Genomic DNA, 13,261 nt, shown 5'->3' on the forward strand with positions numbered 1-13,261 from the left:
GGACAGATTTGGGTTTATGTTTTTTTTTTGCTTCGTCTGCCAGCGACCGGTCAACCGATCAAGCCGACATTTCTGAGATCAGTCGCTTTAACTAGTATAGCTAGTATCACGTGTCATGGCTTACGCAAGCGGACAGAGGTGCTAGCGTTAAGACAAGGTATAAGGCCAGATCTCTGATACCCTAACACGAGGTACATAAGCAGGAGAATTCAGCTGAGGAACATTAGTCCATTTATCACATTATTGGTATCGAGAAACAGTCTTTGAAAATGAACAGACTGCATTAAGAGCTTTTTAATCTTCTAATTAGCAGGTCTCGAAGCTCAAATGTAGAGTAATGGACTCGGTAATTGGGTCAATAACGACATGCGCAAGAAAAACGTGCGTGTTGAAAATGAAAAATTCTCCACATTAAACATTATAATAAATGCCAAAAGGAGGCAGGTAAAGCATGCTGCCCTGTGTGTTTTGCATAGAGACCAGACGACACCAACACACACACACACACACACACACACAGATGAAAAGATTAGAGAAGCAGGGATTAAAAGTTGCACATGTAAACGAAGTCACGATCATTCGGCCACATGCAAAACCGACGGAGAGACAAAGTGCATGAAAACACGATCGTCTTTCAGTCCTGATCGTAAGTGAAAGGAAAACATGTTCGGTGTAGATGATATTCCTCATAACGCTGAAGTGATACATTTCATCTAGGCTTGTATGGGATATATTTCATTATTTATTATACATGGTATTAAGTGTTATAGTTTCCTTTCAGAGCTTAAGACTGCTTTAGGGAAGAATAATAAAAGAAACGTACGAGACCTATAGAAGAGAAGGACTGACAAGTTAAGCTACATGCTGGACTTCAAAGGGAGGGAGGGAGGGAGGGGGGGAGAGAGAGAGAGAGAGAGAGAGAGAGAGAGAGAGAGAGAGAGAGAGAGAGAGAGAGAGAGAGAGAGACAGAGAGGGACAGAAAGAGGCAGAGAGAGAGAGAGAGGCATAGAGGGACAGTGAGAGGCTGAGAGAGAGAGAGAGAGAGAGAGAGAGAGAGAGAGGGAGAGAAAGAGAGAGAGGGACAGAAAGAGGCAGAGAGGGACAGAGAGTGAGAGAGAGGCTGAGAGAGAGAGTAAGAGAGGCTGAGAGAGAGAGAGAGAGAGAGAGGCTGAGAGAGGGACAGAAAGAGAGGCAGAGAGGGACAGAAAGAGAGGCAGAGAGGGACAGAAAGAGGCAGAGAGGGACAGTGAGAGGCTGAGAGAGAGAGAGAGAGAGAGAGAGAGAGAGAGAGAGAGAGAGAGAGAGAGAGAGGCTGACAGAGAGGGACAGTGAGAGAGAGAGAGAGAGAGAGAGAGAGAGAGAGAGAGAGAGACTGAGAGAGGGACAGAAAGAGAGGCAGAGAGGGACAGAAAGAGGCAGAGAGGGACAGTGTGAGAGAGAGAGAGAGAGATAGAGATAGAGAGAGAGGCAGAGAGGGACAGTGAGAGGGAGAGAGAGAGAGAGAGAGAGAGAGAGAGAGAGAGAGAGAGAGAGAGAAAGAGGCTGAGAGAGCGGCAGAGAGGGACAGTGAGAGGGAGAGAGAGAGAGAGAGAGAAAGGGACAGAAAGAAAGGGACAGAAAGAGGCTGCAAGAGAGAAGAGAGTGGGAGAGGTACAGAGAGAGAGATGGGGAGAGAGGGACAGAAAGAGGCTGAGAGAGAGAGAGGGGAATAGAAAGAGAGAGAGGAACAGAAAGAGAGAGAGAGAGAGAAAATGTCGTTCAGGGTCATGACCCCAAAAGTCTGGAAAACCTTACGTCTTCTTCTCCGGACATTAAGTCTCTCTCTCGCTCTCTCGCTCTCTCGCTCCTTTTGAAGTCCAGCACACAGCTTAATTTATGCCAGGCAAGATTAGGCTCGAAAGGTCAAAAGGAGTCGTTTGGTTTAGAGATTAAAAAGTGACAGAATAGTCAGAATACTATTTTAAATTCTAGTCTAATGTGTATTATCTATGGTGTTCAATCAGCTACGAGATCATCCGTGAGATCAGATCCTGTGATCAGGAGGAGGGGGAGGAGGTCTGGGGATCATTCAGTGTTCCAGTTCATCTCAAACATGTTCAATGGGGTCGAGTCTGAGTCTGGGGTCAGAGTTCCACTCCAACCTTCACAAACCATGTCACGATGAAACAAGCAGTGTTCGAGTCTCTTCGTGCCTCTGAAGGGAACATGTAAAGCTACAGAACGCCGAGATGTTCTACACACACGAGTCCGACGGTCAAAACAACAACAACGGAATATTTTATAAATAAATTGTAAAAGTTGGCGAAAACTGCAGAACTAATTTTCCCACATGGTACCGAGCGTCCGCTAGACAGAACACGTCCCTGGTGCCGGATCAAAACACGTGTCGGATGAAGTCGAGCGTTTGGCTTTTGTTAGACAAAGCTGGAAGGATGGAATCGATGAAAAAGGAACGAGGAAGATCATAGAAATAAAAGTAGATCAAAAAAACGACTTTTTTTTCCCTGCAGGGTAAAAAATGGTTCACCAGATAAAAAGAAGCTTAACTGTGTGTTAAAAGCCATTATTTAAAATTCCTACATTCGGTCTGTAGCATGTCAGACATATCGTCTTGTATATCGGTCTCCGGTATGTTATGGGTGTAAAGCCCGATCCACATGTTTACAGATGGTCTTGAAAACGGACGATTTACTCCTCCGTTTTCACAGCTATAATGCAGCAAACCGATATGTGAAACACCCCAAGGACGGAAGAAAAGATGAAAAGCGCTCTTCAGTCACCACAATCTCCGATCGGAAATTGTTTCGAACAGCTGCTGTGTCTCTCGGGCGTTATCCAAAACGTTCAGCGGCGGATTCGGGAGCGTGCGTCCTCCGTATGAGGGTGTGATGATAAACCAGAGAGAAAATAAATAAATGCACACACACACACACCTTATATATATATATATATATATATATTACAGACCTCGAACTAACGTCCTAATCCGCAGTCTTAGCTCCTTCATAACACCTGCGAGCGAATGCACTAATAGACGTTATAGAGTACAGTTTCCAAAATAGAGTTTCCAGACCTTAATGGAGTTTCTTCATCTTTAAACAAGTTTTTTTTCCTGCAGTGAGTTAAAATGGTGTTTGTGTGGGTGCAGGAGAAAAAGCTTTTTAAAATAAAATAAACAAAGCCTGTATACATGTTGTAAAGGCTGTGGGGAAAGATTGTGGAAGGATAAGAGAGAAACCTTGTTTGTTTATTTGTTTGTTTGTTCATTCATTCATTCATTCATTCATTTCCTACCGCTTATCTGAACTTCTCGGGTCACGGGGAGCCTGTGCCTATCTCAGGCATCATCGGGCATCGAGGCATACACCCAGGATACACCCTGGACGGAGTGCCAACCCATCGCAGGGCACACACACATTCACTCACACACACCCACACACACTACGGACAATTTTCCAGAGATGCCAATCAACCTACCATGCATGTCTTTGGACCGGGGGAGGAAACCAGAGTACCCGGAGGAAACCCCCGAGGCACGGGGAGAACATGCAAACTCCACACACACAAGTCGGAAGCGGGAATCGAGCGAAGCAGCTTCGCAGGGATATAAAAATGATAACGTCTAAAATCGTAGTCTAGATTTATTTCCAATTAGCAAGCCAAAGGCAACATTGGCAAGGAACAGCTTCCTGAGCTGATACGAAAAAGAAACCTTGAGAGGAACCTGATGGAAAAGTAAACCTATACTCATCTGGGTGCTTCCAAGAAGAGCTTCCCAGACTGTCGCTATCTTGTCACATGACTATCTTCCTGGTCTTGTTCCAGCGCCGTTTGGTGTTGACGGACTGCAGGTTTAAGTGCTCGGGGCAGATAGTGTGCACGACTGAACGCACTACCCTGTGGAGAGCTAACCGTAACACTCGGTGCAGCTCCTGTATCAGGTTGTGATGCTTTCTGTCAGGATGCTTTTAATGGTCCGGGTATAAAAGTCCCTTTGCATGTTGCAGGGCAGTTTAGAACGGGGCATTTTATTATCACCACATTACAATACATTACAGCACAGTGGAATACTTTTCTTCCCATACCCCAACTGAGAAGGTTGAGGTCAGAGTGCAGGGGCAGCTATGATACAGTGCCCCTGGAGCAGGGAGAATTGAGGGCCTTGCTCAAGGGCCCAGCAGTGACAGCTTGGCTGTGCTGGGCCTTGAACCCCGATCCTCCGATCAACAACCCAGAGCCGTAACCACTTTAGCCACCACTTCTAAGGTACTGAAGATGCAGACGGGCCTTAAAAAGATACCGAGTTGCCTTGAAACAATTTCATAACGTCATCTCCATGCCATTCTGCTAGACGCTGAGCAGAAGTGACTGCTGTTTAAACTCGGCATAAGATCCGTTTACAAAATCCAGAAGTTGTATTTTTTGAGGCAGGTTTTTCAAACTTGTGATTCCGGACTTTTTTTTTTTCCTTTTTCCTTTTTCCAAAGAAGCGATGAGTAATTTTGGATTAAAAGGCCTGAAAACATGACAAGAATAAATAGCATTCTAATTGCGCTCATTGAGTGACTTCCATTTGAAGCGATGATTGAATCATTAGTCTGAGGCTGTCTCTATTTTCAGAGACGTAGGAGTTCAGGATGAAGGGCGGCGGGGAGTCTTAGCAGGGTCCTCCGCTTCATATGCCGTTTCCTTTCTCGTTGTCTTCACTGTTCTGCTCGACAAAAAAAAAGTTAACGGCGGGGGTCTAATACATCGTCAATCTATCGAGCTCCAACGTCTATTCACGGGTGGTGTAGTTAAAACCTATGAATACTGATTTGTACCTTTTTGTTTTCGCACACTTGAACGAATTGGAACTGAGTGTGTGTTTGGTGGCTGTGAGGTAAACAGGGCTCTTGTTCAATTTCAGGATGAATTTAGGCTGATTAATAGTGTATCGTATGAGCGATGGTCTAATCATGAATCACTTCTTCAGATGAAAATCACTCGCTATTTTGTACAGGAAACTTCACCGCTTCCTCTAACGCAGATAAGAGAGCGCTAATTCAGGTATGCTAGTTCAACATGTCCAGACACTAGTTCTGTTTCTGTTACCTCGGGTCACGGGGAGCCTGTGCCTATCTCTGGCGTCATCGGGCATCGAGGCAGGATACACCCTGGACGGAGTGCCAACCCATCACAGGGCACACACACACTCTCATTCACTCACACACACACACTACGGACAATTTCCCAGAGATGCCAATCAACCTACCATGCATGTCTTTGGCCCGGGGAGGAAACCGGAGTACCCGGAGAAAACCCCCGAGGCACGGGGAGAACATGCAAACTCCACACACACGAGGTGGAAGCGGGAATCGAACCCCCGACCCTGGAGGTGTGAGGCGAACGTGCTAACCGCTAAGCCACCGTGACACCTCTCTGCTTTTATTGATCTGTATTTTCATACATTTCTAACTGATCCTTTCCATAGACTGTTCTCGTGTTGCTCCATAGATGTCTGACTCAGAGGTTGTAAACATCAGAATGGTCACATGTCCTGTAGACCTGCTGAACTTCCAAATGTTCCTGTAGGACGAATCCGTCTGAAGATGTTTCCTCTTAGACTTGGATAATCTTGCTTACTTTGGAAGCACGGAGATCCGAAGGCATCTGGAACGCTCGGATGTTTTCCGTTTAAATACGCTAATCGCACGTGCCAAGAAACACACTCTTATCTTGGGTCTATGCCTGGTAGATCCTGGTCATATGACTGTTGTTTATCAAGCGCTAGATTGAGTGGAGGAATAAAGGTCACAGCACAAAATATATACATATATCGCACAAAGAATTCTGAGCTATAAATGTAGCAGGGATTTAGTGTTAGATGATCTATCTGTATCTGTACATCACTGCTGTCAGTTGTTCGACTCGCCCGGCCATCTGTCTCGATGTGTTTGGGGTTCTTTCTTTCTTCTCATCCATGACGGGTTTTTATTTCCCAGAATTCAAGAAAACCTCTGGTCATATGGGCTGGCATTGGCGTTTGTGTAAAATAATGGGGTGTGATGTCGTTAGGAGGAATTCTGGGGCACCGTTTCATTCTTTGGCGTCATTCTTTCTGTGTTAAGCTGTAACCGATCCCTTGCTCTGGAGGTTTTTGTCCAATTACGAAGCATCTAAGCATATTACCGACGGGAAAAGAGGAACGGCAGGCTCTGTGTTCTTAACTAGTGCATCGTGTCATTTGTCGGAAAATGTCGGAATTCTTCATTCGTCCTGAATTAAAGTATTTTGTTTTAGGATCCCATCTGTAACGGGACTGAACTAGTGCACGCTAATAAATAAAGGGAACATTGGGAAACATTCTTCTTCTTCTTCTTCTTCTTCTTCTTCTCCTTCTCCTTCTTCTTCTTCTTCTTCTTCTTCTTCTTCTTATTATTATTATTATTATTCATTCATTCATTCATTCATCTCCTACCGCTTATCCGAACTTCTCAGGTCACGGGGAGCCTGTGCCTATCTCAGTTGTCAAAGGGCATCGAGGCAGGATACACCCTGGACGGAGTGCCAACCCATCACTGGGCACACACACACTCTCATTCACACACACACACACACACTACGGACAATTTTCCAGAGATGCCAATCAACCTACCATGCATGTCTTTGGACCGGGGGAGGAAACCGGAGTACCCGGAGGAAACCCCCGAGGCACGGGGAGAACATGCAAACTCCACACACACAAGGCGGAGGCGGGAATCGAATCCAAAACCCTGGAGGTGTGAGGCGAACGTGCTAACCACTAAGCCACTGTGCTATTATTATTATTATTATTATTATTATTATTATTATTATTATTATTATTATTCAGAATGTTCAGCTCTTGGCCTTGATGATCACCCATTCAGCGAGTGTGATAATCATTAACATTCAGTGAGAACACTCCCAAACACACCCCGGACACATCTCCATCATTTTACTCCCAGCAGAGGCATGAAATCCAAAAACACACACAAGCCCACACAAAAAGCTTTTTTTTTTTTTTCTTTTTTAAATTCACACACGCAACAGTTTCACTGCATGCTCGCTTCAAAACTTCATATTTGTGTGTGTGTGTGTGTGTGTGTGTGTGTGTGTGTGTGTGTGTGTGTGTGTGTGAAATTCATGGTAACTTGAACTCATTTGAATGACCACACACTGATATTCCTCTGTGTGTGGAATCTCAATGGAAGCTGGAGACCACGGACATGACAAAACAGTCAGTTTTTGTTTTTATTTATTTATTTATTTATTTATTTATTTATTTATTTATTTATTTATTTATTTATTTATTTATGTCAGTCAAAACTCTGAGCATCATGTAAGTGTAGTGAGAGGGAAATATGTGACAATAAAAAATGAGAAAAGATTGGATATCATGGGGGGGGGGGGGGCACGGTGGCTTAGTGGTTAGCACGTCTGCCTCACACCTCCAGGGTCGGGGTTCGATTCCCACCTCCGCCTTGTGTGTGTGGAGTTTGCATGTTCTCCCCGTGCCTCGGGGGTTTCCTCCGGGTACTCCGGTTTCCTCCCCCGGTCCAAAGACATGCATGGTAGGTTTATTGGCATCTCTGGAAAATTGTCTGTAGTGTGTGTGTGTGTGTGTGTGTGTGTGCCCTGTTATGGGTTGGCACTCCGTCCAGGGTGTATCCTGCCTCGATGCCCGATGATGCCTGAGATAGGCACAGGTTCGCCGTGACCCGAGAAGTTCGGATAAGCGGTAGAAGATGAATGAATATATCTACACTATTCTACTTTATTCAATTCCATGTTATTCTATCACACTGTCTTGTACACTTCTGTATTCTAATCTATTCTATTTAAATTCCAATTCAACTTTATGCTACTCAAATGTTCTCTGCTGTACTCCATTTAACTTTACTCTGCTCTATTCTACTCTACTCAGTGACGATTGCTCGGATTTCAGGCAAAGCGCTGTAGTTTTCCCTCTTTATATTTCCTCAGAGCACAGTTTGCAGCCTGCTTTGCTTTGATTGCAGTCATTAATCGTTAAATACATCCAGTTCGCTGTCATTTTGCGTCATCTGTTTGTTTCGCACAACAACATATGCTAGTCTCGCGTCACATGGCGTAGGAAGTTTGGCGTCGGTGCATTTTTCATGTCTGCAAATAGAAAGTTAATGAGCACAGTATAGAACTGGTATCAGTCCTAGTCATTAGGATCCAATATGATGGCATCTGTGGACAAATTCACCGTTTTAAAGAGGATGGCATCATGATAGTGAGGTCCGTATGTGCTTATGGATTTTAGCTTTTTTTTTTTTTAGATTTAAATTATAATTGCTCTTGAGTCAGTAAGTTAATTTTGTTTCCTCTCTTTGTTTTCTTTGCGAGCGATGTCTCTGGTTTGCTCAATAGAGATAAATATGAATATAAATGTAATGAATTTTTACGTTCGTGTAAAGCTGCTTTGCGACACTGTCCGTTGTTGAATGGGCTTCTTCACTTTTTTGAAGTAAAATATTAATGTTTAACACATGGGGGGGGGGGGGGGCACGGTGGTTTAGTGGTTAGTATGTTCGCCACACACCTCCAGGGTTCGATTCCCGCCTCCGCCTTGTGTGTGTGGAGTTTGCATGTTCTCCCCCGTGCCTCGGGGGTTTCCTCCGGGTACTCCGGTTTCCTCCCCCGGTCCAAAGACACGCATGGTAGGTTGATTGGCATCTCTGGAAAATTTTCCGTAGTTTGTGAGTGAATGAGAGTGTGTGTGTGCCCTGTGATGGGTTGGCACTCCGTCCAGGGTGTATCCTGCCTCGATGCCCGATGACGCCTGAGATAGGCACAGGCTCCCCGTGACCCGAGTAGTTCGGATAAGCGGTAGAAAATTAACGAATGAATGAATGAATGAATGTTTAACACATGCATTGTTTAAAGTTTCCTGAAATACAAAATGCTTAGATGTTTTGTTTTTTTATTATTAGTCACTTATTTGGCAAATATAAGATTCATTCCCATTCGAATTAAAACACTCCCAAACACACCCCAAACGCACGCTTCAGCCATTTTACGCCCAACAGAGGCATGAAATCCGAAACACACACTCCAGCAGTGTTTATGTAGGATTCTATGTGATATCTTTTTACTTCCATACACAATTTGATATATTTATAGCCAAGAGTAATGGATTATAGGTTCAAGAAAGAGGAGATCACCATGGGAAAGGTCAGAGGTTGGGCACGGATAAACCTTCTCACATTAGCACCTCAAGAGGTGAGGATGGTTCTGATTGCTCACGGTGATCCTATTGCACATGAGAGAGAGAGAGAGAGAAAGAGACAGACAGAGACAGACAGAGACAGAGAGACAAAGAGAGAGACAAAGAGAGAGAGAGAGAAAAGGAGAGAGAATGCCCCCCCCGTGACCAGAGAAGTTCAGATAAGCGGTAGAAAATGAATGAATGGATGAATGAACACACTAGGAAGGGGAATTTTATGAACACGGACGAGCCGAGTGATGCTCACGATAAACGCTGGTTATAATAAATATCGGCCCGCTCGAGACGCAGCTCGTCCGATCAAATGGGTGGAAAATCATCTCATTTTTGTGCAGTGCTGATGGTGGCTGGAGCTTCAGACCTTTTTCTTTTTTATTAGTAGCAGAATTAGAGTAAAAACAACAAATGCTCTCATTGTGCTGTACGATTGAGGAAACTCTCACATTTCCACCACACTGGCACTGAGATGCTGTTAGAGTGAGATGGGAAGTCATGTGATCCTGCTAAAGAATGTACACATGGGATGTAACGTCCTGGACTGTGAACTGTATGTACAGTAGACACACACACACACACACACACACACACACACTGGCCTTCATAACCCAGTACCTTCTCCTGTAGGAGCTGCAATCAGCTGTACATAATGGAAAGGAAAGTTAATTGATCATTCAGTTGTTATGAAGTTATGGACATTAATCACGTCTTGTTAACATTACCGCTTGTTGCTATGGCAGCAATGAACTATGGAAACTTAAAGGATATATATATATGTATAGATATGAAATGCACCAATAATGAACGCTTCAGAAATCCTTCATTAAAAGACGTCTCTATAAAAAAATAGACACTTATATTCACGAAGATAATATATGCAAAAAATTATAAATAAACTAGGATTTAAATATATATGGGTGAAGGTGTGTTGTTGCACAGAGGGATTATAAAGTCCAATAGACAGGCAGGAAGGGTTTCATGTGTCTGTCTGTGGAGGAACTCGGTTGAATGAGTCTGCGACTGAATCCAGGACATCATAGAGCAGGTGGAAGATGTTAACTGAGATAGCCAGTAGCTTAGACAACATCCTTTATCCATCTCCACCCCGACAACATAACCAGCTTTACGGATGACCTTGTTTAGTCTGTCGGCATCGGCTACCTTCAGTCTTCTGCCCCAGCATGCGACAGCAAAAAAGATAGCACTTGCTACTAACATCCTTGTGGAACGTAGTCCAGATGTTGAAGGGCCTCAGCCTCTTTAGAAAGTACAGACGTTCCCAGATATTTCTAATCCTCCAACATGTCCACGGAGACCCCATGGATGGAAACAGGGGTCATAGGTGCCTCGGTCCTCCTCGGGTCGACCGCTAGGTCCTTAGATTTTGTCACGTTGAGCTGTAGGTGGTTTGGCTCACATCATGTGACAGTTATCCTCTGTAGTCCTGTACTCCTGATGTACAGTAACCAGCTGTATCTGAGTCATCATAACATTTCTGTATGGATGTAAAGTGTAGTGTAAGTCCCATGTGTCCTGTGGGGTTTCTGTTCGCTCTTTACACCAGAGGAAAATGGAATTCTGGCCTGTTCTGGGTTGCTTTACTTTGTCATGTCACACTCCATCGTGGTGGTTTATGGCTCATATGAAAGGAGACACTCAGGACTTTCCACCCAATAGGGGAAATATATTCATAAGAAAGTTCCAGAAAAAAAAAAAAATTATATATATTTATATATATATATATATATATATACGTATATTTATTTTTTTTCATTCATTCATCTTCTACCGCTTATCCGAACTTCTCGGGTCACGGGGAGCCTGTGCCTATCTCAGACGTCATCGGGCATCGAGGCAGGATACACCCTGGACGGAGTGCCAACCCATCACAGGGCACACACACACTCTCATTCACACACACACACACACACACACACACACTACGGACAATTTTCCAGAGATGCCAATCAACCTACCATGCATGTCTTTGGACCGGGGGAGGAAACCGGAGTACCCGGAGGAAACCCCCGAGGCACGGGGAGAACATGCAAACTCCACACACACAAGGCGGAGGCGGGAATCGAACCCCCAACCCTGGAGGTGTGAGGCGAACATGCTAACCGCTAAGCCACCGTGCACCATATATATATTTTTTTTTTCACACAATTGTTTCTATTTTAAAAGTAAATAAATGGTGATTATCAAGCCCAGTTCTGCTCTCTGAGATGCTCCGAGCGTTTGTTTGAGCTCTTGTTCATCATTTCAGAATCAGAATCTGAATCCGAATCACATTTATTGGCCAAGTGTGTCGATGTTGACACACACAAGGAATTTGGTTCCAGCAGTTTTTTGTGACTCTCAAAAGTACACACATACACAATACTATACAAGACGACGCAGACGACGGGATACGGTATAGACAGAATGAGTATAAAATATGAATATAGTATATGACAGATCGGTTATGTACATAAAGTGTGGGGGTGCAAAAACGATATTGTGCTTTTTTTTTTATTATGCTTCGGTACAATATACAGCAGCAGTAATGTGTGATATAATTAATGGAAGGAGTCTCCAGTTTCAGTGCTCTTATTCCTTTACATACATGTATGAGCCACTTACATCTATCTCATTTATACATCTGAGCAGTTTAGGGGCCTTGCTCAGGGGCCTTTTTTTTGCTTTTGTGTGTGTGTGTGTGTCTGTGTGTGTGTATCTGGATTCTGTGGAACTGTTGTGCCGAATGATCAAATCATGGCTTTGCGTCCCTCTCTTGCCGCACCACAGGAAATGGTTTATGAGGTTCATCACTACCGCATGGATGTAATCAAACACACCCACGCAGGGAGCTGCACGGCCTTGACCTTATCCTGACAGCAACGCTAAAACACGTCAAGATACCAAACTATTTAAAAAAAAACATGCCAGACGTTTCGACAAGTCGGTGACAGGATGCGAACGAGAGGTGAGATGTTCTCTGGTGGATTGGTTTGTTTTTTTTTTTTACTTCCTGTAGTTCCTTCCGTATTTATAATCCCACTTGTCTTCAGACTGATATCAACATCAGCTTTTTATTTATTTATTTATTTATTTATTAAAATGTAGCTCCATAACACACTCAAACCAACAGCCGGTCTCTGATATCATCCATTATTTTTTTCTCTGCTGTCAGTGAGGCAGAACAGAAAGCGAGTGATTGAGATGGACAGAGGAATACCGTGAGGAGAAAGAGAGTGAGTGAGTGAAAGAGAGAGAGAGAGAGAGAGAAATATGGTACGGATAATACATGCCGAGAGAAACAAAAAGACGGAGAAATTGCGAGAGAGAGGGACACGAAGAGCTAAATTGGACAGAATAGAGATCCAAATTGTACATAAAACCTTTTTCTACTAGCTCTCTCTCTCTCTCTCTCTCTCTCTCTCTCTCTCTCTCTCTCTCTCTCTCTCTCTCTCTCTCTGTCTCTATTGATTGTTTCTCATTGATGAAATCACACAGAGACAGTAAACAGACACCGGTGGCTTGCATTGTTACATTGTGGCTGTGAAGCTCCGGCATTAAGCTACTTCACACAGCAACATGGCACCACACACACACACACACACACACACACACACACACACACACACACACACACACACACACACACACACACACACACACACACACACACACACACACAACTGACAATGATACCATCAGATTTTCTACAGTGAGATTTAATTTGCTGTTTTCAATTGTCTCTCTGACAGTATTGTGTGTGTGTGTGTGTGTGTGCGTGTGTGTGTGCGCGTGTGTGTGTTCTGGGACACTTGTTTTACTGAGCAAGAGTTTAAAGCAAGTAAGAAAAGAAAAAAAAAGTTAGCACTGAAACCAGCACTGAGAGGCTGTTAGAAGGGGAAAAACACACTAACTCACACACACACACACACACACACACACACACACACACACACACACACACACACACACACACACACACACACTCACACACACACATACACACACACA

General features: G+C 44.0%; 1 long non-coding RNA gene across 1 annotated transcript in view; it reads left to right on the forward strand.

Annotated features, from left to right (window-relative positions):
- Positions 1 to 13,261, forward strand: part of LOC125141517 — a 45,424-nt gene that overhangs the window by 21,625 nt on the left and 10,538 nt on the right. The window contains exon 2 of the long non-coding RNA XR_007140917.1: positions 12,041 to 12,218. This is a non-coding gene — a long non-coding RNA (uncharacterized LOC125141517). The remainder of the gene's footprint in view (positions 1 to 12,040; positions 12,219 to 13,261) is intronic.

Source organism: Tachysurus fulvidraco, chromosome 6, assembly GCF_022655615.1.
Source record: "Tachysurus fulvidraco isolate hzauxx_2018 chromosome 6, HZAU_PFXX_2.0, whole genome shotgun sequence".
Classification (NCBI taxonomy): Eukaryota; Metazoa; Chordata; class Actinopteri; order Siluriformes; family Bagridae; genus Tachysurus; species Tachysurus fulvidraco.